The following is a 9,336-nucleotide window of genomic DNA, read 5'->3' as shown; positions in this document are numbered from 1 at the left end:
GTCGAGGCGGGGGGGGGGGGTGGGGGGGGAGGGCGGGGGGGGGGGGGGGCTCTTCAGCGGTTGTCACAACACATATATTGTACTTTTGCTTCTCATTGCTCCATGTTACACGTCAAATCATATGATGCAATGTAACTGAGTGAGCACGTTGTCAAGTTCATGCACAAATGTTAATTTCCTTTATCTCAGCTCCGCAGTTAATTTTTATGCTAATTTACTTCTGACTCTTTGGTGGTAAATTAAATTAAATAAAATAAAACTGCAGAACAATGAAGTTTGGATATTTAAACAAGTCAAATCAATAAACGGACATTCATCTGGAAAAGCAGCTGCTGCCAAAGTAAAAAAACTGAATAATAATTGAAACATTCACTATTATTTCAGCTACGAAATGTAGAATGAGGAAAGCATATGTATCCAAAGAGCATTCCTGTGGAATACAAATTGGAACACCTGCAAAGAATTAATACGTTCCCACAGATTACAATGCTTCTGTCAGCATGGAGAGCAGCAAAACCCAACCAACTGAATACTCCAAATTACACACGTGTTGTTTAAATATTTATCTCACTCCTCCAATCACTACAGACAACAATCACAATCCTAACATTTGAGTTTCACAGGATGCGATATCTGATTATCATTTGGAATCTTTTAAACCATTCCAGTCACGTTTATCTACACAGTTTCATGCGGACAAAAATCTGGAGGAAAGAAGTTCATATTTGATATGATCTTGTGACCAAATATAGTTGCACTGTGGGCCAGATTTGGGCCCTGGGCCTGAGTTTGACATGTGTGATCTAAACTGTAGCAATATATTTTAATCTCTTCCAATATTTTAAACAATGAATGATGGAAAACACAAATGTCTGAATTTTTTTAAATTATTTTCAGGGATAAATGAAAAGTTTGAAACATACACATTTCAACAATATTTGCATTTCTGATGTATTTGTATGTGAAACAGGCTCAATATCAATATAAAATGAAGGCCCTGTCTGTACAGTAGGTATGCAAATTACTTATATACATAAAGTCCAAGTTCTAAACATATGTCCCGCATGGGCCACTTTGTACCCAGGCAGTCTAAATAAATCCACGTGGGGTCCAAATGGACACACTGGACAAAACACCAGCTGAAGGTTTGGACAAAAAGAACGTTGCACATGTCTTGATGTTTTTCTTCTCTCATTCATTAAAATGTTGGGTGAGTACACGATGTGTCACCACCTCAGCAGCCCAGATAAACATTGTCTCACTAATAAGCCTCTACCAAAACTCTGCAGGCGGACCTGCTCAAAGATGAAAAACAACATTCAGCGGGAACCGATAGATCCATAACATGTTATTCCAAAGAACTGTCAGAGTGAGCCATTAACACCTGCTCCAAATGATTACTGTTTAAAACAATGGAATTAAAACAATAATGGAAAATGTGTGTCACCCCAAAGTTAAAGCATGTTTACAACTGGATGGAGAGATAATGTATTGTTTTGAAAGATAATGGAGAGCAGCATATGTTTAACTACAACCATATGTTGTATTGCATTTCGTTTTGTCTGCATAACTGTGTAATGGAAAACAGCGAAGGCACCGTCTGTTGTCAGCTTCTAATTTGACACCAGCTAATGATTACTAACAATGGAAAAACCTGATCACCACAAAATCAAATATTTGGATTCTCTGTTATGTCAGAAGTTCTTTAAAACACACCACTAATGGTGACCAAATCAAATATGTCAATCCAATTTTGAAAAATATGAAAGGTCACATGTCAATCCAATTTTGAAAAATATGAAATTTTACCAGGTCACACAGTAAAGAAAAAAAGGTTTCCATGACTGCTTTATAGCAAGAACGTCATGGTTCTCTGTCTTATCCCAGTCTTAAGTATGGCATTTCCACATTAAAAAAAAAAGTGTTTAAAATAAATTATAAAAAAATCCACCAGAGCAAAATTAAATCAATATTTACATCTAGTTGTGGACCAGTTGGAGTTTTAGACCTCTGCTGTCAATAGATTGAGAGCAGAGAACAGACTGGAAACCAGTCCATCACAAGGCCACTAATATAGACTGCCATCAATAACACTAACATTTACACATTTTAAATTCCGTAGTCTCTCTTTCCACACTCAGCATATATTTGGACAGCGACAAGACGATAGTTTACCTGTAGGACACCCTCCCACAGGGAGAACAAGCAGACAGAACAGAGAACAGAGAAGTCTCAGCAGGAGAACAAACGTCTCGCTGAGAGAAAATTGTGCTAACTACTTCTCCATCGTGCATCTGAACATCTTTTGATTATTTAGGGACATTCCTCTGCCATCTGTTTTGTGGTGGTCAAGTTCTGCTTTCACTTTATACTACAGTCTGTCTGGTTGTCTGAAGCCTGTTATGTTGATGATGTTCATGTGCAGCTGTGAGTTTTCTTCGCTAAGCAGTTCTTCCAAAGCGTTTCTGAACATTTTCGTTTAGAATTTTCCTTTTGGTGTTATTGTGTCATAATCAGAGCAAACAAAACCCCAACGTTTCCTGCAGACCCCCTCTACCCCGGTCCTTTCTTAGGAGGCAATTAGGCTTCAACTCTCCAAAGGTTCATATGAGTATGGACTACATCCAAACTGACTTGGGTGCAAACAAGAGCGCCTCACTTCAAAGCTTCGGCGATCATTAATGAGGGAATATGTTTCAAGTGTTTTGTTGATTACGCTGCTTATCCAAATGAGGAGTGGGACCTTTCAAGAGAGGAAGCCATTTATCTGTGCAGGGACAGCAGAGCCGGTCTGGACAGCCTCACGCAGATTCCCTTATCACAGAAAAACTTGAGGAGATTTTGTTCACTCCGTCCGTCTCCGTGGGGCGGTGGACGGTCTGGTGTCAGCTGCTGCTCCTCTCAGTTTTATATATCCAAGAGATTTTTTTTGCCAGAGTGATAAATTGGACAATTATTATTTTGCAATATGCACACACACACACAGGCAGATCATTAAAATGACAAGCTGGAGGAGTCGCTTGGCTTTTTGTGGAGAAGTTGTCAATAACAGCGCAAAAGGCTGTCACCCATGACAGGCAGAGAATATTTCCATGAAATATTCTCCAGATTCAGAATAATAAACTGCATGCCTTCTTTGTCCTGGAGCAACAGTGCGCTGTGATCATGCACAGGCTTTCTGTCAGTGCAGAAATCATTTCCACAACTGGGCTTCTAAAAGGAGATGAAAGACTGCATCTGGACCAGCAAGGTGGCCCTCAGTAGGTCTGGTCCACCGTTGCGTGCTATCCGCTCCATCTTCTGAAACCTCAAGGTGAAGAGGATGAACAAAAACACATGTGACCTCGGAGTGATTTCACACCGCAGAGCCAGGTCAGGTCGATGTCTGTCTTCCTTTGTTTCAGCACGCTTCTTTGAACCCGGAGGCCAGAGCCTGCTAAGTCCATCACAAACACAACATGAATCTTTCAAGCTATTGTGGTACGTGGTCAGAATATTTTCAATGGCTAATACGTTCAGATCTGTAACATCAGAAGATGTTACTATAACCCTAAATCCTGTAAATCAACAAACCTGTAACTCAAAAATGTTAGTGGATTTTGATGGGTTTGAAAGTAAAAACACTTACACTTGTAAGTACTTACTCTTTGGCACGTTTGGATTTCGCTCAGCGTTGAAAGTACTCGAGTCAGTCCCAGTTATGAAGAGGCTAAGGCAGACTTCATATTAGCCGCAAGCTCAAAAATGTTTATAGGCTCAGCTGAACTGAGTAAAGAGAATTACAAGGCGAAATATTTGGCCAATCGTAGGACATAAAAAATATGGCCTACTTCAGAGCCTTGGAGTAAACCTTCAGTTTGGCATGAAATATAATTGTGTCTGTCCGTCACCAACACCACATCAGTGCCTGCAGATGTTTTGGTCTCGAGCAGGGCTGAAAAAAACATTCTTCCCTGTTTTCAATGCATAACAATCAGATTCCGTTTAAGTGTGATTTAATCACACATATTTAACTGTTCGCAGCTGAGCCAACTTGGATGTGTGCGCAGGTCATGATAGTTGTGTTGCTGATCTACTGTCTTCTACACAGCTGTTGCTCCAGCAGGGAGCTCGACTGCTGCAGATCTACTGCGATGTTCTGCACCGGGGTTCGTAGATAGAGTGGGCATCCATCCATCATTTGTTTCTTTATCTTCTCAGAGGTCGCCCGGAGAGCGGGAGCCGTTTTGGACGGTGGCGTTTCTTTCCTGTAACCAAACATTCTGCATCCTTTGACAACTGCAGCATCCTCCTGTCTGCTCTAACTGACTAGTCCTTGTTGTCTTAATTAGTCTCTTCGACTTCAGTCTTGTTTCCTCTTGCAGTATGTATGCTTACAATTTCAAGAAGTTGGAAAATATGGAATATATGTAAAACAAAATTATATATTAAGAGATGGCAGCACTGCCCTCTACAAAGAGGCAGAACATGAGTGAAATAAAACTTCAAGCTTCAAGTAAACTCCTCTCAGTAGCGCAACAAGCAATACTAGAGAAGATTAGAGGCATAATAAACAAACCCCCATGGTTAAGGCTGTTTATTTAATTTATTATTTAATTGGGGAAAAAAGGGCAAATAATTGATATTCTTTTTCAACCGCCCCCAGAGATTTGTTTATTAAACACAGACACGCACAAAATGGTTAGAGTGGAAGCTTGGGCTTCGTGAGAGTGGGAGCAGTGGGAGATGTAATAAATTGGCAATAAAAATAACAATAAAAACCTTCGTTTATTTCTTTTTCAGGGTCGGAGGAAGGAGAAGTGGTGGGGGCCGCAGCGAATCCCAGTCTTCAGTCGTCACGTAAAGGTAGGATGGTTAACACCCTGCGCGCCCTACATTCAGAGCTACGTACAGAAACAAAATAGCCATTCACACTAACATTCACACCTATGGTTAACTTAGAGTGAACAATTTGCTTCAATTTGCCTGCATGATGTTGGACTGTGGTGAGAACCCCAGTCTCAGTTCTGCCAGGGAATCCTCCTCCATGTGGCCGTCAGTTGTAATCATTCAGTTTCATCGGTTCTTCTGTTGCTGTTTCTTGATTAGGTCTACTGTGTGTGTGTGTGTGTGTGTGATGGTGTCATCTCTGCGGAGCTGTTTTCCTTCCCAGCTGGTTGGCAGAATCCAACACGTAATTGTTTGATGAAAGGAACCTCAATTAGGATGAGGCATGTGGACCCTAATGTTAACATTTGTGTTCTGGCAGCCCTGGAGGTGGCTGGGGGCCTTTAACATAGCAGACAATCACTAACCCTCTGAGACTGAGGCTGTGGCTGAAAATTAATTCCTCCGGTCATCAGTGGCTTTTACACAGAGTCTTTCGTATATTGTTTTAATAGAGGAACGGAGATGACGTTAGGAGGGAGCAGTGTTTTGTCTGCTCATAAGGGAGGGGAGACCAAAAGGTTTCCATTGTCTCAAATGAAGTTGGCAGTGAGAGTGGTTTACTTGGATTCTCCCTGCATAGAGTAATTTGTATTATATCGATAACCTGCATTCAGCCCCACTTGTGTTTGTCTGCGGCAAAAAGAAATGATGCCATATGGAACCGAGGCCAAGGGGAATAAAATTCCAGCCAGACGGTTCAGTGAATCACCAACTATGTTGCATGTGAAGTGTACATTTGCGTGACTTGTTGTTTATTGCCCACATTCGCCTTCGTGACTGTCTTCCGTCTTTGTGCCAAGTCTGAGGCCACGTAACTGAAGCTCTCCATTTCATTGGTAGAAAAATTGACTTGTTTTTCTCCCTTAAATTCTTCTGCTTCATTTGACGTCCACTGTGCGGCATGTCCTGGGACATGTATGTTATATAAATGTGCGGCGCAGCCTGTGTGCTGCATGAAGAATCAGAAATGTTACAATGACAACTGCCAGATTTTGTATCCCTCGTCTTCCAGTAAAATATTCTCCTGGTTCCAGTAAAAATAGTCTCAGATTTATGGGAATTATTGAATCCTTCATGTCTTACCTTTAATTTGATTCTTCTGTATCCACGTAGGAGACAACGTAAATACACATCATTTCTTTTTAATATTCTTTAGTCAGGAGAAGTGTGCCATGGATTTGCCTGATGTGTGAGCCGGTGGTTTTTTTTTTTTGTTTTTTTGCCTCCTCTCTGTGTACACTCAGTTCTGTTTATTGATCTTGCCAAAAGCTGTAACGTCCTACGCAGAGCATTCAGCGGGTCTTCGTGGTCGTTGAAACTTTTCCACTGCCACTTTTCTTGCCATTATATCAGACATCAAACATGTCTGATACTGTCATCATTTTTTATTTTTTTTTGCTCTGTGCACGATGTCCCAGACTGGAATTTACAGTTGTAAAATGTAAGACATTGTCTGATAGCATGTCAGTCCAAGTCGTAATCACATACAGAAATATACAGATGTATTTTTGGAAAACTGTTTCAAAACTCAAATTGATCTGATATTTAAGGACACAGCAAACAACATTAAATGCGTTATTTTCATCCTAAAAGCAGAGAAAACGTTACATTTTCTTTAGATTTTACATTGATTACCTCTCAATCAATGATTAAAAAAGTCAACAAAAACAAAAAACCTGGAATTGCATTTATTTTAAGTCATAGTTTGAACTAAAAACAGCAGATTTGTTGTTGAAAATGAATCTCATGATAAATAAAATTAATCCAAGATGCATTTCTTTTTTATTGTAAATATTAGTTTTTTTAGCTGGCATTCTGAACCAAAAATTAACGAAAGTGTGTGATCTATTCACTGCCTTATATCCATAAATTACTGTTTATGTTTTTGGCCTTATCAAGTCGAAGACCTGCTGTTTTGCTATTGGTCAATAGTGTTGCTATAACATGTACAGGAAGGAGCTGTGAACACTGAAGCCAAGACCTAAAAACTGATGACATTTGTGACCCGGTCAGACCTGCATTAACATTCACCCTGAGTGATCCAATCACACCTGGCATGAGAATGCATCCTGGATGCCTCTCCAGTTACCACATAAGATTGGATCTGGCTTCCCTGGCCTCGTATTCAAATGTAGACTGACGTCATGTCTGTTCAGCAGAACAAAAACTATGTTTTCAACCCTGGTCTGATTGGAGGAATGTATCTGCTGTCAATGGGTTTGTGTGTTGGTGCTTGTCAACGTGTGTGGAAGGGAGGGTGGGAGAAAACACAGTACTACTACACAGTACTACTCTCTGCTGCTCTCACCTGAAGTAGGGTTTGATCTATGAGAAGCGTAGGTGGGCACTGTTAGAGTGTCGTAGGTCAGAGGGTGTCAGCTGGGAGGGCTCATCGGGAATTCACCCACACGGAACCTCTCTTCCGTAGGAGTTTGTTCCCTCGTCTCTCTATCACTCAATGATGGCTAAATCCTTCAGTGTGTAACTTTTAAAGAAAAGCTCTGTGGTTAGATAACATGTCCATCACAGTTGTGAAGAGTAAAAATATAAGAACTGCTTGTTCTGTAGTTTTGAAGATTTGCTAATAGAAAACAGCTTTTTATTTTTATCTAACCAAGTCAGTGTTCTGATTTTTCTTTTCATTCTGACTCATCCAACATTTATCTTGTCTGCATCTTCTGGTGGCCTCAGAAATGTGCGTAGTTGCTGACGGGGCCAAGGAACGCATTGCGACACATCTGGCTCGTCAGCGTAGCAGCTTTTTAACTTGTGGAGCTCAGGGGACTGCAGCGTCAGCAGAAGATAGCTAACAGCACTGGCCTGCTTCAGACATCACTGTCTCTAAGACTGGGAGGAGGTGTTTAGACGGCTACAATTAAGAGTCCCATCTCAAATGTGATCGTCATTTTAGGGCCACTGGTATATACTTTCCCACAGCCTGTCCCCTAATCCTAATCCTGTCCACTGGGACTACTGATGCTATCTGCTGTCAAGTGTTTACCTCAAAGGTTACCAGAAAAAAACAAACTTACATAAACCACATCAAATAATAATAATAAAAAAAAAACAACTGCAGCATCGTTGTGAGGCAGCTGGATATCACAAGAATCAGGTGTATTTGAAGTATTTCATAGGATGCAGTAGTTAAATGCCACCCAAGTCCTTATTATCTACGCACTGATATAAGTGGAGATAATCTAAACACTGACCCGCCCTGTGATTGGATATAATTACACACGGCCTTCCCGACATCTTATTCAGTTAAGTGGAGTTTTCATGGGATTTTAAGTGAAGTAATAAAAGGTTAAAACATTTACTATTATTCACTGCCTGGCTCAGAGCTACTGAATAAGATGGTAATAAATAAATTTCTTTTTATGGATTACTGTTTCGGTCGTCATCTCTCACGGACCATAATTTTGAGGTAAGGCTGGGTTCAGCTCAGATCAAGAGGTCACATCCTTCAGTATTTGTCAAGTTGATGTACTGCTGGCAGCGTAATTGAAAGGCAGGCGGTTGTCGGGCTGGCGGCACAGGCACTTTACAGAGTGTTGTTTTCTTTGGGCAAATGGTGAATCTCCCACTGCATATTTTTCTTTTTCCTGTATGGATTTCACATTTGCATGGAAAAATCATTCTTGCGTGTTTGGACTTCCATTGTGTGGACAACATAAAGGGCTCTGGGATGGGATGTGGGAAAAGGGAGTAAGCAGTTTGCCTAAGTGCATGTTTTGATGTCTTCTTGACAGCATTGGTCAGTGGCTGATGTCAGTACACAGAGTTAACAGCCATCCTCTTTCCTACTGTTACATTCACCCAGGGAAACCGGCGAAAGTCTGCTACTGCAGATATTCCACGATATAAAAATGTGGAGCCGCTCCAGTGCACACAATGTTCAATCATTATGCGAGGCCTGAAGTCGTTTAAACAACTGAAGCATTAAACTTCTGCGGTTGCGATGATATAAAATAACTTGAAAGCTTAAAATTGATCAGGAATTTCTGTGATGCGGACTATAATCGTGTCTGCCCTTTAATTTGAAAATAAGGGCTGATTTTCATATCTCAGCGGTTCCTTAAACACTGTTTTGAAAGGAAGTATCTCAGTCGTAGGATTTGTCTTGACAAATTGTGGTCACGAACAAATTGGGCAAACACTTACTATTTTACTTTCACAGAAGTACTTTATTTTTATTTTTTTATTTTTTCGGAAAAATGGAAATGAGCGTCTGCTCCAAATGTATCATATTTTATTGTCCGTGCTAATTATTTATATGAGGCTCCATTTTTTCCAAGACTGGCTCTTCCTCTGCTTACTGTCACGTACGGTAAATCAAATACAAATGTTGGCGCTGAATAAAAGTAAGATCAATAACAATTATAATTGAGGAAAAAAAAGGAGAAGAAG

General features: G+C 40.5%; 1 long non-coding RNA gene across 1 annotated transcript in view; it reads left to right on the top strand.

Moving 5' to 3' along the window:
* LOC112486310 (uncharacterized) overlaps window positions 1-6,560 on the top strand; it is an 11,599-nt gene extending 5,039 nt beyond the window's left edge. The window contains exon 3 of the long non-coding RNA XR_003048735.1: window positions 4,783-6,560. This is a non-coding gene — a long non-coding RNA (uncharacterized LOC112486310). The remainder of the gene's footprint in view (window positions 1-4,782) is intronic.
* Window positions 6,561-9,336: the final 2,776 nt, after the last annotated feature.

This window comes from Cynoglossus semilaevis, chromosome 20, assembly GCF_000523025.1.
Source record: "Cynoglossus semilaevis isolate Cse_v1.0 chromosome 20, Cse_v1.0, whole genome shotgun sequence".
NCBI classification, from domain to species: Eukaryota; Metazoa; Chordata; class Actinopteri; order Pleuronectiformes; family Cynoglossidae; genus Cynoglossus; species Cynoglossus semilaevis.
This window is presented reverse-complemented; position numbering and strand designations above follow the sequence as displayed.